Source organism: Hyaena hyaena, unplaced genomic scaffold (assembly GCF_003009895.1).
Source record: "Hyaena hyaena isolate Hyena2069 unplaced genomic scaffold, ASM300989v1 scaffold_938, whole genome shotgun sequence".
Classification (NCBI taxonomy): domain Eukaryota; kingdom Metazoa; phylum Chordata; class Mammalia; order Carnivora; family Hyaenidae; genus Hyaena; species Hyaena hyaena.
Window position 1 is genome coordinate 371,413 of NW_024081570.1, and position 22,149 is coordinate 393,561.

Genomic DNA, 22,149 nt, shown 5'->3' on the forward strand with positions numbered 1-22,149 from the left:
ATGAATTAAACTACTTAGAATCTATAAATCAATTCTTAATAGGCAAACAGAAGAGGAATTACATATGAGAGCAACAAAGAATCTTAGAGGCCATCTTATTCAACTCCTTTTAGTTTTGGAGAGGGAAACACAAAGAGAAGAGTGACTTGCCTGAGGTTATGCAGCTGATTAGTGACGATCTGGGGCTTCTGCTTTATAATTAAATCTTATGCTTTCCACGTCAGAACAGAGATGGTGACTGTCATTCCTGCCTTTGTGTTCAAGATGTCTTGAATGGTGGTGTTGGTGTTGGTGGTGGTAGTAATTGAGCCCCTGCATGCACTAGAAATCAAATTAAACTTTTCTGTTTACATGATCTTATTTATACCAATGGATCCACGTATTCGTGTACAAGTGAAAGCATTGTCTATGGATTAAATTCATATATCTCACATATATGTGTCCACTGTCAAGATGCTATTGTCTTTAATAAAATGTAAATTAATGCAAAGCATCATTGACATTATAATAGCTCTTTGTCTCTAACTTGTCTTCAATCAATGGATTTGGAAACTACTATCCTGAAAGGGTAGTCTATAATATTTTTGATATTTAAACTGGATTCTTAATACTCACAAAGCTAGCAAGTTAGTTGTTTAAGGTTTCTTGTGACTGCCCAGATATTCTATACTCCATCTGGTTCCAGTACAAAGTCAAATATTAATGATGTCACACACCACAGAAGAAACCACAGAGATCATCTGAGCAGCTTATTTGTTTTATGGATAAGGAATCCAAGGCAAGGACCAATGAAAAGAAGCCTTCATCTGTGGCATTCGGCAACTCAGGGCTGGAGCTAGAATTGGAAAGATGACCTCTTGACTGAGTTTTAATAGGAAAAGAGGAACTTGTCAGTGTAGAAGAGTCACTCCTAAGTGCTATGAACAATTAAAATAATGAAGGAAATTTACTTTTGAGCCTCACATTGATTCGCCTCCAGCTTTGTGGATCTGAGAGGTCATCGTGTTTGTCGATAATAGCACTTGATCTTGGATGTTGTAAGTTTAATATAGAGCATAAAATAGAGAGATCAATATTTTGATGTTGAGGAGGAGGCTCATTGATTGGCTGCTTGTCCTCAGATTTTTAAATTAAATAGAGAACTGAAAAAATGGAAGAAATATTTTTTCATAAATTCCATTTGTTATGTGGATAATGATGTCTAAAGAAAAAAGCAAAGAAAAAGAATTCTGTAAAATGTCACTATTTCCTCCTTTTATGGTCTCTCTCTCTCTCTCTCTCTTTCCCCTTCACATTAATGCCCCTAATCCCCATTTTTACTTAGCCCATGTAGACACATCTTTATGATCCCAGATTAGAGGCACTCATTCTTGACCCTTTCCACCCATAAAATAAGGAAACGAAGGTCATATCCTGTTGCTCCTTTATGTATTAAGTATTTGATATATAAAGGTAATGGTGAAGGAGGGGAAGAAAAAAAACACAGACTTGACCTTCAGTAATGGCAGTGAGGGTGCCAGAGTTTCCCTGGCACCACATTTCCCAAAAATAATTTTTTCCCTTGAGACCCTCTTGTAAAACATAGTTTTCAAGAGTCAAATGTATTCCGTTCTGTATTTCTCTCATGGAGACTCACAATCTACTGTAGCATACTAAATGTCCTAAAAGTCCTGCACAATTTCACCCAGTGATTCCCAAATTTATTTGACCTTTAAACCCACATCTCACTGTACCCCACCTTTGGGAAATGCTGTTCTCTAGAATCCTGTGTTATTTCTCTACAGCTTTTCTCCCTTTGGATTCATTAGGAGAAGTAGAATATCATAGCTGGGCACAAACAAGTAGTCACAAAGGGGAAAGCAAAATAAAGCTAAATACAGCCTTCCTTCTTCATCTAGCATTTACTGCAAAATGGAAGCTAATGTGAAATATTTACATGAAAATTCATGACATATGGTACAAAACTTGTATTGCTTCAATATATACAACTCTTAATTGTTACTCTTATTACAAAAAAAGTTATCACTGTGTGCTAGTTTTTTTTTGTTTGTCTGTTTTCCTGACTGTAACCTAATCTTCCTCTGTCCTCGCCTATGTTATAACGGTTCTCAATTTAAAGCCAGGTTTGCCTGTGAAAGAATATCTTCAAGAACTCACTATTCTGATCACAAGATATCATCTTTAATATTATTTGACAAGGGTTTAAATACTGTTTCAGAGTTAAAAGTTGAAATCAACATTTGGGGGATTTTCTCAAACATCAAGTAATATACTCAGTTTTAGCAGGCAAAGAACAAAGGTTTTACCTTTAGTGACTTATTTGCTAGTGAAATGTCCTATGCAATTTAAAACTAGTCTAACTTTTGTAATGTGTCTATATCTTGTCATTGTTGTTGAAATTAAGTGGTACTGATTAACCAAAGAAAATTATTTCATTTCATTATATTTTTCCAGTAATACTAGACAAAATTTGTCTTTCTGATCAAGGGTGATTAGTTGTTGCTACTTACATCAGCAAAATGGGCTAATGATCCTGATTAACAGATAAGACTGGAAAGCAGACATTATTAGGCATTCAAGTAATTTGGATTATAATTTTAATTCTTTCTTATGACCCTTATTGACTTTAAAACCAAAACAGTTCTATTTCATTATGTTCCTAAATGTAAAAATTTGTTCATGTGTAGATATTTGAAAAATACAACAATGACTGGTTTATGTGCAAAAAAAAAAAATCTAATTCTGTGTTTTAAAAATAAAGGCTTAAAAGTATAGGTTAGATTTTGAAAGTTTTAATATAGTAAAAATTAGAAGCTAGGTAATTACTAGGGAGTGTTATCCCTAGCATACCTTATATATGTGAGGGTTGGTAGGTTGTACTTTAAAATTGGTAGCAATATTTGAAAGTTATGGTTTAAAAGTTCTTTTTATGGTTATCACTGATTGTTATAAATTATCTTGGCACATTTTCAGAAACTTGCACTTTTTTATTGTGTACAATGCCTGAAACTGTTGTCTTATTTATAAGGAAAGTGATGTATAGCATTGGCTCTTCCCATGTCAATTCAGAATGCTCATTTTTCAGGCAATTACTTCTCAGTTTATTTCCCGCCACGGATTTGTCTTTTGCCAGGGTGCCAATTATTCACATCTTGTATTATAATCTGTCTCACTTGGATCTGACCAATAATGATGGAATAATTTAATGGTAGGGGATCCCCTTTCACAGTTATCACCTTCCTGGGCAATTGCCTAAGGAAGAGGCTGTGCTGTATAAAATGTTTTGCCGGAGAAGCATTTGCATCATCAATATTTCTTAACTTGCTCCAGCTCCAAAAAAATACCTAAAATAAATAAAGCACCAATTATATGGAAAGTGAAAAACACCTTGTTTATGCTATTTCTTCTTCCTTTTGCATGTGCAGATGTCATCCATACTGTCGGACCAATAGCGAGAGGCCATATTAATGGTTCCCACAAGGAAGACCTTGCGAATTGCTATAAATCATCTCTGAAGCTGGTGAAGGAAAATAATATCCGATCAGTTGTAAGTACTTTTATGTTTATTTCTTATTCTTTTCAGCCTTTATATTTGAGAAATCAATCTTGTCCAAAATTGACAGTAGCGAACCATTTCTAAAATTTGGAAAACTAAGGTTAAGTTTCTCAGTAAGTGATGTGGTTACTCTTTTGTGTGCCATAAACATTTGCTTAATTGTCGGCGATGCTTTAGGATTTAATACAGCAGGATAGCACAACCGGAGCCATCTCATCTACTTTCTTGCATCCATTGTGCCATTAGCTTTTGAAGAAAGTGTGCATGTTTGCATTTCAACTTGAAATTTGCTGCTTTTTAAATCTGTTTGGCTCTTCTTAAACTGATAGTCTGTACTTGGGTATGCAGCTTCCCTTCTAAGCTTCATTCATTTAGACAGAGTTCAAAAAAATGTGGGTCTAATCTATTTCCTTACCAGCAGGCTGGGATGAAAGGAAGTCTCTTTGAGCTGGATTTGGAAGTATTTGTTCACCTGCTTTTCTTTTGCAACATACCCTACGTTTATTACATCTCAATTACACCAGGAAAATAAAAGTATGAGAAAAACGAGAGTGTAAATACCCAGTAGTAAATTAATTTGGGCAGAATCCCTGGGATCTTTTCATATAAATTATAACCTTGGTGAAATTATGGGACAGGAAAATAGTTAAAAAGTTGACATCCTAGCAGGCTGAATGGATCAGCATTGCTTAGGGGGTCACAAAAGTGAAGGCTTTATTACTTGCATGAAGGAGCATTGAGAGTCAGACACATTTAGATAACATGGGATAGTCGCTGGACTTTTCATGCATGATTATAATTTTGAAATATCTTTTTCAATGTACATTGGTGTTTGCTTAAAATAACAGAACTTTTTTGCAAGCTAATTATATGGCTTTTAAAACTTTACATAATTATTAACAGAGATGAGTATTTTATTTAATTCTTCTTTCATTTTTAATTTTTTTCTTTAAAAATGAATCAGTAAGTAAGACCCCTCTGTCTTAGAGGAAAAAGCTAAAGTTCAAAGAGAATGAAGCAAAGCAAACTACTGAACCAGTAGATTTTATTCTTTACAGCAAAATAAGGAAAATCAAAACAGGTGTGCATGCTCATTTAGGGAATAATTAAAATTTTGTCAATATGACTTATTGACTAAAAAGGCGGGGGCTGAAGAGCTTGGAAAAATGGATATGTAGAGAAGTTTTTAGCCTGGCAAATATAGATGTTGAAACCTGAAGAGAATTGGCTAATGAATTCACCGGCATCTCTCATGACCCTTTCTTAAAAGACAGTAGAAAATAAGAAGATGCCAGCCCACTAGAAATAGTATAAAAACAATACCCATCATTGTAATAGGAAAAAAAAATATCCCTAACTGTAATGATCTTAAAACAACCATATCTGCTGTTATATTACTACTTGCTACTATTAGGTAAGAGGTGGGAGAATTATAGACTGAGTTAAATTGACATTAATCAGATGACCCACAGATGGACTAAAGCACTATTCTAATCATCCTGGGATTGGAATTAGGTTATCTTAATATCTTGGATGATGATTTTGAGGGGTTAACTACATCTTCCTTGGTGCTAAATTTGCAGTTGGTGTTAAACTAAAGTTACTTTAATATTAGTAAATAAAACTGGAGGTGGAAAATATTTGCAAAATGTGAAGCAAAATGTCCAGCTAAATTAATCACATGTTATGGAATAGTTGAATGGAGTTTCTATCAAATGTCTTGTCTCTTATTCACACACACAAATCCATTTTCCTTCCTCCCTTCCTCCTTTCCTTCCTCCTTCCCTCCCTCCCTCCCTCCCTCCTTCCCTCCCTCCCTTCCTCCCTCCCTCCCTCCATCCCTTCAAGGAGGAAAAAGGGCTTTGTATTTTATATGGAATGTCATGTTCTTGGCCAATGTTAAAAAATTATAATGCTTTAAAAATCATAATAGTAATGTCATCAAATCCTCATTGTGGGTGGAAAATGGAAAATTCTTAGAAACTGATTGCAACTGAATATATGTATTATAGTGTAGGCTTGTACTTTATAGACTTTTTAAAATAGATAGGGAGAGATGATTGTTACAAAAAGCCTGGATATTAAGATAGAAAATAAACTTAACTTGAGCTCATTTACAACACATGTCAAAGAAAATTTCTCATACACCCTTTTACCAGGGCTGTTTAGTGCTTGTGTTACCAGCTATCACTGTGTGACCACAGGTAAGCCATGTCAACATTTTTTAACCTCAGGGAGGAGAAATGTTTGTAGCCTCAGTTTCTACATATAAAGAATCACTAAATTATTATTGTTATCTCAGATCCATCTAACTCAAGAGGCTGATTTGGAGGCCAGTTGAGATAATTGATGTAAGATAACTGGAAAAATATAATTCTCTATAAAAGTATTTGGTAATATTACTTCAAGTATAAGTTATTTTCACATTTTATGATTTAGCAAATATAAGAGATTGAGATCATTGTTACTTCGGCATCTATTCTGAAAACCAGTCCTCTAAACCTTTATCATGTCGTTTTTTGATATTGTTAGGCCAGCAATAAATTATTATCAAGAATTCAGTTAGCACATTTGTAAAGGAAAAACTCATTTTTTCTTCCACTGTGTAGGGAAAATCCTTGTTCTTTTTTTTAACTTAAAATTTTTTAATGTTTATTTATTTTTGAGAGAGTGTGTGTGTGCATGAGCACAGGAGGGGCAGAGAGAGAGAGAAAGAGAGAGAGAGGGTGTGTGTGTGTGTGTGTGTGTGTGTGTGTGTGCGCGCGCGCGCATGAGGAGGGGAAGGGCAGAGAGAAAGAAAGAAAGAAAGAGTATGAGTGAGGAAGCAGCAGAGAGAAAGGGGAACAGAGGATCCAAAATAGGCTCCATTCTAACAGCAGAGAGCCCAATATGGGGCTTGAACTCAAGAACCATGACATCATGATCTTAGCTGAAGTCAGATGCCTAACCAACTGAGCTACCCAAGTACCCCCAAAACTTTGTTCTTTTTGATTGTGTGTTAATTCCCTGTGAGTCTCTTTTTTTTTCCACACAAAACATTTTACTTCTGGTTACGAAAGTGGAGATTTCTTCTCATACCCAGCAATTCACTGGGTCACCATATGTGTGTCCTACATTTTGATACTAATTACCTGGAGATAGTGTCAGATCTCCTACATTAAAGGCTCAGTCCCAAAAGGTCCCATCCCTAACCTTAGTTTTCTCCACACTTAAACCCTTAAAATGCCAGTAACAAGCTCAGGCTCTAGTTGAGATCCAAGTTCTTGGCTATAGATCCAAGTTCCAATCACCTCCTCTGTGGGTTCAGTTAATTGCTAGAGAAGCTCACAGAACTCAAGGATATAAACTTACTTATAGTTACCAGTTTATTAAGGGATGTGATAAAGGATACAGATGAATATCCAGGTGAAGAGGTACATATAGCAAGGCCTGGGAGGGTCCCAACTACAGGAGCTTCTGTCCCTGTGGAATTGGGGTGCTTTACCCTTCTAGTGTGATTGTGTTTGCCAATTGGAAGCTCTCTGAACCCTGTCCCATTGGGATTTTGTGGGGACTTCCTCACATAGACATGGCCAGTCATCAACTCCATTTCTAGCCCTTCTCTCCTCTTTGGATGATGACAGGTAAAGTTGAAAATTTCAAGCTTCTAATCATTGTTTGGTCTTTCTAGTGACCAGTCCCTACCCAGGCCCCAGCCAAGAGCCCACCAAGAATTGCCTCATTAGAAAAAAATAAGCCCCTTGGGGCGCCTGGGTGGCTTAGTCGGTTGAGCGTCCAGCTTTCGCTTAGGTCATGATCTCGCGGTTCGTGGGTTCGAGCCCCGCGTCGGGCTCTGTGCTGACTGCCAGCTCAGAGCCTGGAGCCTGTTTCAGAGTCTGCGTCTCCCTCTCTCTCTGACCCTCCCCTGCTCACGCTGTCTCTCTCTCTCTCCTAGAAATAATAAAAATATTAAAAAAAAAAAGTAGAAAAGCAAAAAAGAAGCCCCTAGAGCTCTTATCACTTAGGAATTTACAAGGGTTTTTGGAGTCCTGTGTCAGGGATGTAGTCAAAGACAAGTATTAAAACAAGAGATGCTTCTAAGGTTCTTATTACTTAGGAAATTATAAGAGTTTTAGGAGCTCTGTGTCAAGAAATGGGGATAGAGACCAATATATATTTTCTAATATCTCATAATATATTTACTCAGGCAATTAAAACTACCATTAATGTTGTTTATAACTATTAATATCATCTTATTTGTAGTCATGAATAATACTGTTACTATTACCAACTCATTTGTATTGGCAGTACAGAGCATACCCCAGACTTCTATCGCTCAGTAGATGCATTGATTGAATTACATTATATGACCCTTGTCACCACAATTACCTGTGTTAAATTTATAATCTAATCTTTAACTTTTCAAAAAACTCATATAATTATGGTTTCTCCCATGATGTATCATTTTACAACAAAGTTACAAAAGTGAGTGAGGATTATCTAGGTACAGTAGGGTAGCAGATATGTAGCAAAGTAGCTGTAAAGCAATATGGTAAAGGCCATAATGGTCTGGACCAGGTAGGCTGTGGTACAACTACAAATAACCTCAAAATCTTAACAGCCTACGTTCAAAGACCCCGGCTTATGGACATTCCATTATCTCATAGCTGTAGTGTTTCAAACTGACAACCTGCTCAGCCGTAGAACAGAGACCTCACAAACTCATGCATTAACATTTTACCATCTCAGCTTAGAAGTGACATACACCATTTCTGCTCCCATTTCATCGGCCAGAACTATTCACAGAGCCCTGCCTACTTGCAAGGGAGCCAGGGAATATCCATTAATAAATGAAATATTTGATAGGCACTGCTTTTCTGCCAAAGTTAAACCAGAGGTTTTGGGGTCACAGCACTGGGGTCAGAGATATCTGCCTTATTCTAATTTCTCCAAAGGAATTCTTTAAAATTTTAGTGGAGGTAAAACAAAGTGTGATCATTTATTTATTTTAAAAATATTAATAAGACTTATCAGGTACCAAGACATTTTAAGCATCTTCTAAGACCCAGAAGATATAATGATTGTCTTCAAATATACAATCTGTCTCAATCTCCTACCCATCCAGACAAATAAATAGGCAAGATCATCATATTCATTGTATGATTTGAGAGCATTCTCTAGCTCTCATCACTTTTAAATATCTTCCCATAGATGTCTGAAATTCCATAATTAATGAGTAATTTATGATGGTCAGGCATTGTCCTTTCTCTGCAATTTTCCTTTAAAATGCAAATACTCATGAGATCTGTAGATAATTAATTTCCTAATACCCTAACATGAAGAAACTTATCACATTACTTTTCACTTCAGCAGCATAAATTAGAGGATGATAAAAGTGCTCAGCATCTCAGCCTGAGGGAGGAGGGGAATTAGAAGGGTCTGGAGGAAAGTTAGGAGAAACAGAAAACACAGTGGGATACAAATAAATTTCATGTACTTCCCAGTTTTGCTAAAAGAATAAATTTTTCAATAGAGAAGAGGGAAAAGTTATAGTTACACATAACTATCTAGAAATAAGGTAGTTATTTGGTTTTTAGAATGTGTTGTAGACAAAATTTTTCACTATGAAAAAATAATACTCCTTTATTAAGTTGAGAGATAAAGTTTCCGTACATTTCTCCCTGTCCATTCTTCTTTGTGGCTTCTTTTCTGTATATGTCTACCTGCTTGCTTTAGGTTGTAAAAGGATAAAAGTAATCAATAAACCTAATGGTTCATTTTACAGTGGCACACCTCTTCTGCGAATTATTAATTAGCACAGCTTTGTTAATACTGATGAATGTTTAAATTTATGATTTCAATCATTATTCTTCCTCAAGTCTTAAAGAGTTTCAAATGAAAATTCTGAATAATCTTTCATGCTTTCTAGACCTCACTTTTGTGTGTATCTTATTTCTTCCAACTTACTTCAAATACAATTCACTTATTTTCCTCCAACCATGAATTCCTCTTGGGCAAAATTCAAATATATGCAAATTTACTTTTGTATACATTCTCCACAACCTTCAGAGTGTTGATTCCAGGATAGGCAAAGTATAAGGCACTATGGAGGGGATAATTAGAAAAAGAATGAACTAGAAATGGGAATAGGAAAACAAAAGGTGAAAGAAAAGTGAAAGAGGGTGCAGATTTTTTTCTAAAATCTTGGGAAAGATAAAGGTAGATGTCAAAGAATGTATCCAAGTCTTAGAACCACAGTAGCCTAACATTATGTGACTTAAGAGATGAATAGTCAGGCTGGTGAAATTAAACAACTAAATTATTTTCATTTCTGGGACAATGCTGTGTCCTGAGAAAATTAAAAGGGTATTTGGGACTGGAAGAGGACTTCACATATACAGAATATCCTTTTGAATATATATTACCTAAGACATATAAATGCAAGTTTTGTATATTATATTGCTGAATATCTTGGTGATATTTCAGGGATGAGTATAGTGTTGAGGGCAGTGAGGAACGACTGCAATTGGATGTAGAGACTTGATGCGGAGACACTCTAGTAGCATAGATATTATCTTATATATCATACTGTCTTCGTTGTTTTCAAATAAGCATAGAAATATTTTATAAGGATTTTTGTCACTTTTTCTTGCCCTCCATTTTTCTCTTTTTTTGCTATGTGACCTTAAGTTTCCTCAGTGGCAAATTCTTCTACCTTCAGTTTCAGTTTTAGAAACGTAATCCGTGCCTTTCAAAAAGGATCGCAATGATTTCTTCTTTCAGCATCAGTTAAAAGGGATTGATTCATACTTGCAAATGATATTGGCCATTCAGGAAAACCCCTTTTAACCAACAAAAGATAGTGTACCCAGTTTGATGTTCTTTGACAGAGCACATGTAATAAGAAAATAAATGTTTGCATTAAAATGATCATAATCTGGATTAAACCAGATATTATCTAGTTAAAAGTGATTTTACCATGAAATGTGACTAATAATTGATATATGAATTTGTGAGTTTTATGTGATTATGGACAACTAAAAGTTGAATGTTTTCATAGTGTATACCACTGTGGTTTCTATATGAGTGTCATGCTAGACAATATTTTGAGTGAAAAAAAATTGTACATCGTTGCTGGTAGGAAATAGCCAATGCCAATAAAAATCCCTCAAAACTAGTTCGCTTTCCCTCCATAAGTCATAGATTTTCAGAAGTAATAGCTTCCCAGAGGTGCCTGGGTGGCTCAGTCCAACTGGCGTTAATCTTTTGGTTTCAGGTCAGGACATGATCTCATGGTTCATGGATTCAAGCCCCATATTGGGCTCCACACTGACTGCGTGGACCAACCCTGGAATTCTCTTTCTTTCCCTCTCCTTCTCTGCCCCTCCCCCACTTGCCCAGGTTCTTTCTATCTCAATAAAAGTAAAAAAATATATAACTTAAAAATAACTTCTAATGGAAAAGACAATGGACCTACAACTTCAGTGCTAACCTCTAAGTCTTGCACCAATAAGCAAATTTGGGATTCTGTGTTTCATCATTTCACTGTAGTGTAGGTTTTCATTTCAAGGTGTAGTCAAGTGAGCCTTATTTTCTTATACAAGTTCCCTTCTGAGAGGGTTGCCATGGCAATGAGTTCTCAGCCTGAAATTCTTAAATACTGGTTTTATTTCATTATCTGAGTTTCCATTGCAGGCCATATCAATCAATGCAGTCCGTTCTTCAAGAAGACTTCTGCGGCCTTAAAAAGATGACCCTTTAATATGTTACCTCTGCCCCCCTGTCTACCTTGGCACCACCATTTCCCAGCCAGCTCTTCATCTCAAAGCACCCCCTGCAACAGAGTCATTGGTGAATCTTTCCCCCTCTCTTTTTAGGCAACATCTAGTCTTGGTTTTCAGTTACCTCACTTATAAAGGATAGGTCTCTGTGTCTTTCCTAGCTGGCATTCTAACAGCTCGGTGACTTATGATACTATTAATAAATAACAAGAACAAAAGCAATTTTACATTTGCACTTCACCTTATAGTTTACAACAGTGTGCTCCTATACATCAAATCATTTGTTATTCAAATTCTCCAGCTAGCTCCTTGCATTTCTTTGATTTAGCAAAAGAGGGGGGGAAAAGGCTAAATCAAGATTTTTCTTTCCTCTTTCTTCCCTACATTCCCCTTTTATAAGACATCCTAACTGGGCATAAGGGTACAAAATCTATAATAATACTCTCGTCATTATTACTATCAATAATAAGTAACCAAGAATGGACAGCAGAGATGAGGAAAGAGAACATTGAATGATGGTAAATTCATAGACCGTGCCTGGAAAACTTAGAATTATATACCCAAACCCATATTGTCATATATTGAATACCATACCTTCTGCTGGTATGAATCAGAGAGATTACATGAGTTACAGAGATCAGTCATTTAGCCAGATAATATATTAATAAGAATAGCTAATACTTTTGAACTGTCACTTTGTGCCAGACATTGTGTTTTACTCATTTAGCCTTGGAACAGCCTGAATTAAGAGTGTGATTTCTTCCACATTACGGATGTAGAATATGAACCAGGACCATGAGTAAGTTGCCTAAAGACTTACCTCTAACAAAAAGTAAAGGTGGGATTTAAATTGGGAAAGTCTAAATCCAGGGTCTTTTTCCTTTCCTCTGCTCTTTTATGCACTTTATTTGTATCTATTTATTTGTGTGTTTATTATCAATTAATTAATTATGATTATTATTATTTTTTGGCCTAAACCCATGATACTTTATAGCACTGCCTTGTAGGGAGCTTTTTGTGAGCATGGCTTTGGACAGTGAAAACAATTGGAGGGTGCCACTAGCGTTTTGTGAACAGGCCACAGGTGCTACAATGTGTAGGCTGACCAGACACACACTGAGAATCTGTCCCTTATCCTGCACATGGTAATGTTTTGCTTGACAGTCATAACAACTTATAAACAACTACTTATAAACAACAAGTTACATTACAAACAGAGCTTTTGTTTTCAATATATGAATAAACCGCCATGAAAATTAGGGGAAGCTTGTTCTTAACTTACTCAACATTTTGCAAGCGTGCCTGAGAAAATCCTGCCACCAGCGGCAGTGTCACTTACAGTGGTTGGCAATACATCTCATTTGTGTGAGTCTGCACCTGCAGATGTTCTTTTCATGGTGATTTCACGTAGGAAAGCAACTATTTAACCACTTCAAACATGCTGGTTGTTTCATCGTGTGTTACACTAGGCAATAGACAATGGGTAGCCGTGCTTGAGTATTTATGTTGAGAACAGAACTTTACCTTGCCACTTTCCCTTTATATCTCTTTCATAATACCCCATGACATTCTATTGATTTTTTAAAAACTGATGTATTGTCTTAATTTGGATAACCCCAAAAACAGACCCTGAGATAAGGATTTATGTACAAATACTTTATTCAGGAGGGTAGCACAGGAACACTGCAAAGGTATGGGGAAGTGAGAAAGGGAAGGGAAGGGAAGCCAAGAGTCATATTTCAACCAAGTTACCACTTTGGGCAGCAGAGGCTCACTCTTGCTGTGGAGCTTTCTGGAAAACCATGTAGAACATGCCTATAACTTGTCTTTCACTTACACCTGTGGCTGACTGAGGACTGCTCCTGGTGTATTAATTCCCCAGCCTTTCTTATCTGTTCCTTGGCCAGGCTGAGAGAAAACCCTGAAGCAGAATCACAGAAGGGGATTTGCTGGAGATGCTATGGGTGGGCAGGTACTGTAACTCTGAGTTCAGGGAGGATAAGAGTGGGTCATGGACACTTTCTGCTTCATGGATATGGGTAAGTAGTACTATTAATAGATGTCATTTCAGCATACTCAAGAGGGCTTTTGAAAATATTTATTCTGGGTCTGATTGAATTGAGAACCATTAGACCAAGTTAAACTGAATTTCCAGTAGGGCACTATGCCAAATACAGGTTGTCCAAAGATTTTTATTCTTGAACTCAGTCACCTAAGTTCTCTGCTTCTTTTGAGCATAGAAAGATATACATGTTACAAGGATAGTAATTAATGTGACTCATGTTGTATCCTATGAATGAACAGAGCTATTGACAGTGAGTCTAATTCTTAGGTAGTGAAGAAATAGTATCACAATATTGTGTCACCTTGGTTGCATTTCTTTTTTCTCAACATCTCATGACACTAAATTTTGAATCATCATGGCAAACAGCAGAAAAATTGGCTGCCCAAGGCTGGATATATATAAAATTGTTCATCAATTAGAAGATACAATACAAATTGAGAGTTAACAATTTTCTAAGGTAGTTACCTCTTATTTTGTCCAATATAATGACTCATCGAAATTATGCCTTCTCTTACCATTTTGGGAAATATGGTATCTTACATTTTCTTCACAAATCTTACAATATGCCCTTGATCAATTCTTTCTGTAAGAGTGTCTGAAATTTTTGCTTCATCTTTTATAGTTTGAAAGAATTATATTTAGTCACTTGTGCTTTCTGCAGATGGAATAGCAAAAACCAAGGAAAGTATATTTAAAGTGAAAGTATAAAACATCTCAATAACCAGATTTGTCCACTTAATTATTTTCAGTTCTTTTTATCAGGCTAGAGAACATTCCCAGGAAAATCATTACTGGTTTCTACAACAGTGTCTTCCAGAGGAATTACTGGCCCAGAACACTGTCAAAGGAAGTATATTACAGTGAAATTTGTATAGAAACTATAAACAGATTTGCATTGCAAACGTTCACCTCAAGTGTTTTATTTTTCCCTGACCTGAGCAGCAGTTTTCAGATTACTGTATCATAAGGAAAATAGTCAATTCCAAACACAGACCACAGAGTCCCAAGCCTACCATTAGATTTGAACAACAGGGCAATTTTGGCATATATCTAGAGGGTTAATAGTCTAGAGCAAAGCCAGCAGCTTTAAACTGTGTATTTTTTTCTTGCAAATGCTCAGATATGTTTTTCAGAAGAGCAATTTCAATGTATAGAACATAAGCTATTCTTGAGCTGTTAAAATGAAACACTAAAAGAACAAAACAAATAAAACCAATACCACTTTTAAAATAAAAATAAGCCTGTCAGTATCAAGAAATCTCTCTAGACTTGTTTATGTGCTATTCAATAGAATTACAAAGAGATTTTTTTTTCATGGAAAATTTGTTACAGATTCAGTTTAAGCCACACCATAGCCATCTTTGATTTGAATACTTACACACATTCCTGAAATGTGTAGAAAGTGAATTACTGCTTGGCAGATGTGTCCTAGAAAGAGTATAGTGTTCTAGTTATAACTACAGCTAAAGTATAGCAGTGTATTAACCACCCAGATCTTTGTCCCTATGAGCTGAATAACTCCAGTGCAATCTTTCCATCTCTTCTGAATGCATTGTTTGAGAGGTTTTCATGCTGCAAATTAAATGTTTAAAAACATAGAAGAAAAAGTAAGAATGTAATAGACAATAATAAATAATAGTAGTAGGTTCATCCCAACATTTTCACAAGATTAAGATGTTATAATTTTTATGAAGTGCTTTGCAGACTTCATAGTAAGGTTCACTAGTAAGATTCATTACTGGTAATTTGTCCAACAAATATGTATTGAGCAGCTAATATGTTCTAGTCACTATTCCAAGTATTTGATACTTGTTGAGCTTACGTTCTACTTGTAGTAATTTTTATTATGACTAGCAGTAGATTAGATTCATTATTATTAAACAGTTTTACAATATATTCTAAATGCTGTGGCTTTTATTATTATTACATCCCTGCAAAATTATCTCACCATTACTGTTTTTACTTTATTTCTGTAATTCCTGAATCTTGCACAAGCTAAGAAGTAATAGAGCTGAGTATAGATTTAGCAAACGGCAGTTCTGTGAAATGGTAATAACATAACTCTCAGGTAACATACATCCATAAGGATAGATAATTATGTGACTATAAAGACAGCAAGGAGTCACAGAAGCAACTCCTAAAGTTATTTAAAAATTTTCAAGTGCTCCAAATTTTAGAAACAAAGTCTCATGGATAGGGCCTTCAGGGATTCTAAACATAGCAAATATAATTCAAAATAAAAACAATGCTGAACAGTGAAAAAAAATTCAAGAAAGCCCAATAAAAATAACATTTTTTCTTGATTTTCCACACTTATATCTCTGCTCATTGACTGATCCAAGATCAGTGGTACAGGCTGGGGAGAATAATGAAGAGTGCACTGGAGGAATTACAATAGCTTGTATATCAGTTACATTATTTTAAAATGACTGTGAATCTACACACCTCACAATCTGATGCACAAGAGCTTAACAGCATGCTGCAAAATACATGCAAAAATATGAGCCAAATTTGAATTTAATTTTCTCTTGCAAAGGGCAGAGAAATGGCTCTGCCCTAAGTTTCCATAAACTAAGATCTCTTGGTTATGCCTTTCAGGGAAGACTAACTGCTCTGTCAACTCTTTCTGCTTCCAGTTTTACAAAATCTTGCTTATCTGATTACAATTGCAGCTACTCTAATCATGTGTATTCATAAGTATTTGTGGGTCAGGGTCAAGGGGGAAGGAAGGCTATCTCTCCTCCAGTATTATGCAGTATTTATTCTTCAGAGCAAGTCTTTGTTCCTCTATATTCTACTGGTTAAAGTTTATTGTTTATCTCACCTATAATGCAAACAGGAGAAAAAAGATGTATATATTTTAAGGTGATCTTATTACTGCTCATTTAATAGCAACACAAAAGCAGAATCTGGTGAATTTATATGCAAGTGATGAGTTTTATACCTGGAAAGTTGGGATGCCAAAGGAGGATTTTCAGTTGCCTAATTTGGATCTTGAGTCATGGAAGACTTTGAGGCATGGAGTGCTTGCTGGTTTGATGCCTCATTGATCCCCAGACTGGTCTGACTTATATGGCTGAATAGGCAGACACTTCCTTTCCTTTCTCTTCCCCCCTCCCTCACTCTTTCACTCTCGCTCTCTCTCTTTTTATGTTTATTTATTTTTGAGAGACAGAGCATGAACATGATCAGGGGAGGGTCAGAGAAAGAAAGAGACACAGAATTCGAATCAGGCTCCAGACTCTGAGCTGTCAACAGACCCCGATGTGGGGATGGAACCCAAGAACTGTGATTATGACCTGAGCCAAAGTATGATGCTCAACCAACTAAGCCACCCAGGTGCCCCAACAGTGTCTTTCCTTTCACCACTTCATGTGTATCACTCGAAACATTATGATTTTGGACAAAAAAAGCATAACATTCCTAGAGAAATGAGTTCCCAGAATTCCAACAGATTTTCTCTGCTAAAAAGTCTAAATAAACTGTTAGGATCTGATTATACCTTCAGTATTAAAGATTTTAATGAACTCAAAAATGATTTCTTTAACTAGCTCAACCCCAGTATAACATGTTTTTTAAATTATGGGTAATTTGAAACCTCCTTTCTTTTAAACAGTGGTAAAGGCAAACTTTGCAAACATAACTTTCTTTGCATTTAATAATTTCTAAAGTATCTGGCAACAGATGGAAATTAAGCACACACTTGCCAATGTTTCCAATTAGCCTGCTGGTTTACCTGCATGCATTTGCATACTATAAGCAATTACTTAGGAGAATTATTTCAAATTCAGCTCAGTAGAACTATTCATAATGTTATATACCTGTGATATTATCACCAAAATATAGTATCTTGGACTTGCTGTAAGTAATTCAGAGATGTGACTTCATTATTCTCTCTCATAGTAACTATTCAGATAGTATTAATATAAGACATGGAGAATAAGCATCTGAAATGGATAATTTCATATTTGTTTCATGCATCCATTTATATTCCACATTATAGTGTTTTGATTTAAATAGATGAAATTTTCTCAAGTTTCAGTCTTATGTGTCTTCTTGTGGAGTTTATTTTTTTCCACCCTTCTATCACTTTAAACAAGAAAATATATTTAATCAGTTTCCTATTTCAAGTGAAGGGAATGCTTTTGTGGTACTCAATATGTACAATATATGTACCATATAAATACTCAAAATGTATTTATATTATTCCATTAGAAAAAATGTCAGGGTCTAATTTGGGGATCTGGCACTGCCAATTTTATCATTCTAGTCACACGACCTGAGTGACAACATTTCCACTTTTGATAAATTTGGCTTAATAAATAATCAAACAAATTCCCAAGCTTCAAATATGTATTTTTCTAAGGGCACATACTATAAAGAAAATTTAAAGATATTATGCTTTGGGACAATTTAAGAACCAGTTTGAAGAATTAGATACTTCAGCTTTAGATAATACTCTGCATCTTTTTTCAATAACCCTGATTTGATGGCATAAGTAGAAGTGTCCAGATATAGTGAACCACAGGCTACAATCACACCATAAATCAGTTTGAAGAACTACAAAGACATATGCTTTTAATTCTAATGAATCATCTTCTCTCAGTGTTAAATGTATTAATATAATTGAAGTTCAACTTCTTTGAAAGCTTCTCATTAGTACATTGGCATTCTGAGGAGTACATTGTTAAACCAGTAACATAATGAATGGGATGTACACACACATGTAAATCCACATCACTACCATGTTATATCATACCCGGGTTATGTCATTTATATCATACCGGAGTTTTGTCAGTGCCTTGTTCTATGCCTTTGTAACACCTTGATGTTGATATGGTTTCAGAATGACTTTGCGGTATTTCCAGTACACTGGAAGGAAGCTGACCTAAGAATTTGAAAACTAATATTTGAATCCTGGCCTTTCTAATTGATTGCTATGTAGACACATCTTTCTTTATCTGTGAAATGGGGATAATATAATCTGCCCTTAATAATATCAGTGGAAGAAAACAAGTGTTGATGAGGATGTGGAGAAATTAGAAACTTAATGTGTAGCAGTGGAAATGTAGAATGGTACATTCAATATGGAAAACTGGTTGGCAGCTCATCAGAGGTCAAATACAGAGTTATACCCAAAGAAAACAAGCCAAATGTCCATTGGTTAATAAATGGATAAACAAAACGTAGTGCATCCATACAATGGGATATTATTCAGCAAAAAAAAAAAAAAAGAAATACCAATACTTGCTATTACATGGATGAACTTTGCAAACGTTATGCATGAAAAAAGCCAGTCACAAAAGGCCACATGTTGTGATTCCAGTTGCATGAAATATCCAGAATAAGTAACCTACACACACAGAAGGTAGATTAGGGGCTGGGGGTAGGAGATGAGAGAGAAATGAGGAGTAACTACTAATAGGCATCCAGTTTCTTTCTGGAGTGTGGAAAATATTCTATAATCAGATAATAACAATGTGTACACAACTCTGAAAATGCTAAAAAGCACTAAACTGAACACTTAAATGGTTTAAAATGAATGTTATGATATATGAATTATATCTCAATAAAAAACATAAAAACCCTTGGCTGCTTTTGTCAGAGAATTGTTGTAAGAAGAAATAAAACTGGAAAATTCCATAGAATCTAAATCATATTCAATAATTCATGGCACCGCATAGAGAAGAACACAGGCCCCAGTGTTTGTAACTAGATAAAAAGGGTTTGCATGAAAATCAATGTTATGTCCAGTCCTAGGAAAAGTCACATAGAGGGCTAATGTCACTCAGAACACTTGCTGTGAAGAGTTTACAGGAAAGTTATAAATCGCACAAAAATTTATTTTAAAGAATGAAGGCATAGGAAAGATGTAGAGAAATGGAGCTTTCTGTTGTGATTTGTCACTATCCACTTTACATGTTAATAGTAGTTATATTATAACTGCAAAACCCAGACTGGACTATAAAATCCTGATAGTCAGAAGCTGCATTTGGTTCATCTTTATTTCTTCAAACCCCTGGACACAGCGCCCTGCCTACAGTACATGCTCAACTGAGACCAGATAAGCTTTTCTGAGACTTTTTCTTATTCTTTTTTTTTTTTTAATCAATATTCCATTTGGAACACCAAGCAAAGTCTACAGGCTACTGAATGAACTTCAAGCACCACCCTCTGAGGGCCTGGCATGCTGTCCCTTTCTTGTTTACATGAGGAAGCAAGCAAGCTGACCCCAGGATTCTAGGCAGAGCCAGAATTAAGGTCAGTTCATTCCATGCATGCCATGGTGTGTCTTCTCCCAACATCTCTTTTCAAGGCTGTTCTCTGCAGCTTCCCAAGTGTGATTATTTGTGATCTTCCCTGCCCTTCTTTGCCCTTATCTAACTTGAGCTCCCTGAAGTACTTGATACCACGACCATTCATTTGGGTCTCTTAGCTACCTCTCTTAGCTTCCAGAATAATTCTCTACTCTTTTTAGTTCCTTCCTTCCTGATCATTCTTTCTTAATAGTCTAGGTGGCAATCTTTCCATCTTAGGCCCCCTTGACTTCCCTTGTATACCCTCTGCTCTTCTTGGACAGCAAAATGTCTTCCTTAGCAGTATCAGTCAATTTCTAACACTTTGGTGGTGTTGGGGCTTCAATTAGTACTTACATGTTTCTGATTACCAGATAACAGCTCCAGCTAAGACTTTTCTTGTGATCTCCACAACTAAATATCCGACTGCTTAATGGAAAATTCCACTGTGTGTCCCACAGCGCCCTCAGTCTTAATGTATCTGTAGTAACCATCTTGAATTCCTGTAGCTGGTGCCTTTGTGAATGCCACGAATGCCAAGAACCCCAATGTGCAGCTGGAAATCCAGAAGTAATTCTAGATTTCTCTGCTTTACTATTCTACTTCCAGTGAGTCATCTATTACAATCCTTTTGACTTCCTTAATGTCTCTCCTATCCTGTCTTCTCCCTAAAGCAGACTCTGAACAAGTATCTGGGTTTGAGAAATTTGTTGAGGAGTTAATTTTTCCCAGGAAGCACCGTGAGGCAGCAGGGAAATGAGATGGGAAAAAGGAAAACCTATAACGGGTATGACAGTAAGGAGATTATTACTAATGGAAGCTGGGGTAGTCTAGCTGCAGAATCTCTGAGAAACCATGTAGAACCCACTTCAGAATTGTTCCACCAGGGGATAAGGAAGCTGGAGTATTACTCTACCAACTCTGCCCCTCCTTGCTGGAGGTTGCCCCTGTACAAGAAGAAAAATAATTTTCCCTCTACCCTCTGAATTCTTGGCTGAGACTCCTGTAATACAATACATATCAACAAGAGAAAAACAAATAGAAGTGTATTAACATGTACACTCAATATATACATGGGAGAGACCCAAGGAAAAATGAGTAACTCAGAGAAGTGGCTTAGAATTCAGGCTTATGTTCATCTTAATAGAGGAAAGAAAGAGGGGATGGAGGCCTCCTAAGGGAGAGTAAATGATTTTTAGGAAAGAGTATGGGTCTTGGAAGAATAGGTGGGAGATATGATAGTTTGTGACACTTTGTCTGAGTGAGGTATCAACTTCTAGTCAATAGTAGTGTCTACTTCTCCTGTGATGAAGGCCAACCTCCTTAGCTGATGAGACTTTTCAGGGAGGCAATCCTTGACACTTGAGTTCCTTTTGGAAGTCTGTCTTTAGGCAGATACATAAGTTCAAAGAAATTCTCTCCCAATATTTGCTGTTTTTGTAAGTGCTTACAACTCAAAATAATGAATATAGAAGAGTGGCATATTTTGAGGTATCATGTCCTGAATGAATATAGAAAAGTAGCACATTTTGAAGTATCATGTCCTGAACTCCTTGGTTTTGGGTTGGCATATCCTGCTACTTTTTGTGCTTTGCATGGTGAGCACTTCCGACAGCCAGAAATCCCCCTCAAGAAAACTCAAAAGCCCATCAATGTGGAAGGACCTCTGGGACAGCCAGGGGCAAGGAGACAGCTGAGAGCATTTGCTATACTGTGCTCTCTACTCCATCCCAGCTACCATTCCCCATTACTTCTTAGCTTACCCACTGAGCTGGTCTCCTTGAAGTTTTAAGGTTTTTTTAAACTTTTATGCTTTGAGTTTTTATACATCCTGCCAGAATGCTCTTTAACACACTCACACAACACACACACATACACACACACACACACACACACCCCTACCTGACCACCGTCCTTCCCTTTAATTAAAGATACTTAGGAGCTCCCTATAGGTTTTAGGAGGAAGCCTGATTACATTAGCCTGCGCTTCACAAACTATATGCAAGTTTGTTGTTCAAGGCGCTCAGGGCACCAGAGCAACCTCATAGGCATGAGGCAAGATTTCTTTCCATTTTGAAAGAAATACAGATGGTCAAATCTTTTAGACAACATGTAAACTATTGGTTTCAAGGTAATCCACAGTTTCAAAATTGGATCATTCAACATTCCTTTCTACAATGCCATATTATTCCCAAGCTGGGTTTTTGACCATTATTGTGATAAAAAGGAAACACTAAATAAAAATCTATGTGGAATATGAAATGTGGATGGCAAAGTCCAGTTTGGTTCCAAAGTTTAAGTTTTAGTAACATCATCCCAGATGATGTTTAGAAACACCATCCCATTAGCAAATAATTACAGTTATTTAAGAGTGAAATCAAAGTACTATTTTTCCTTTCAACATATACCTTTTACTTTTTCATATGGCTACTGAGTTATTAGTACATAAATACTTAAGTTGTTTGGACATAA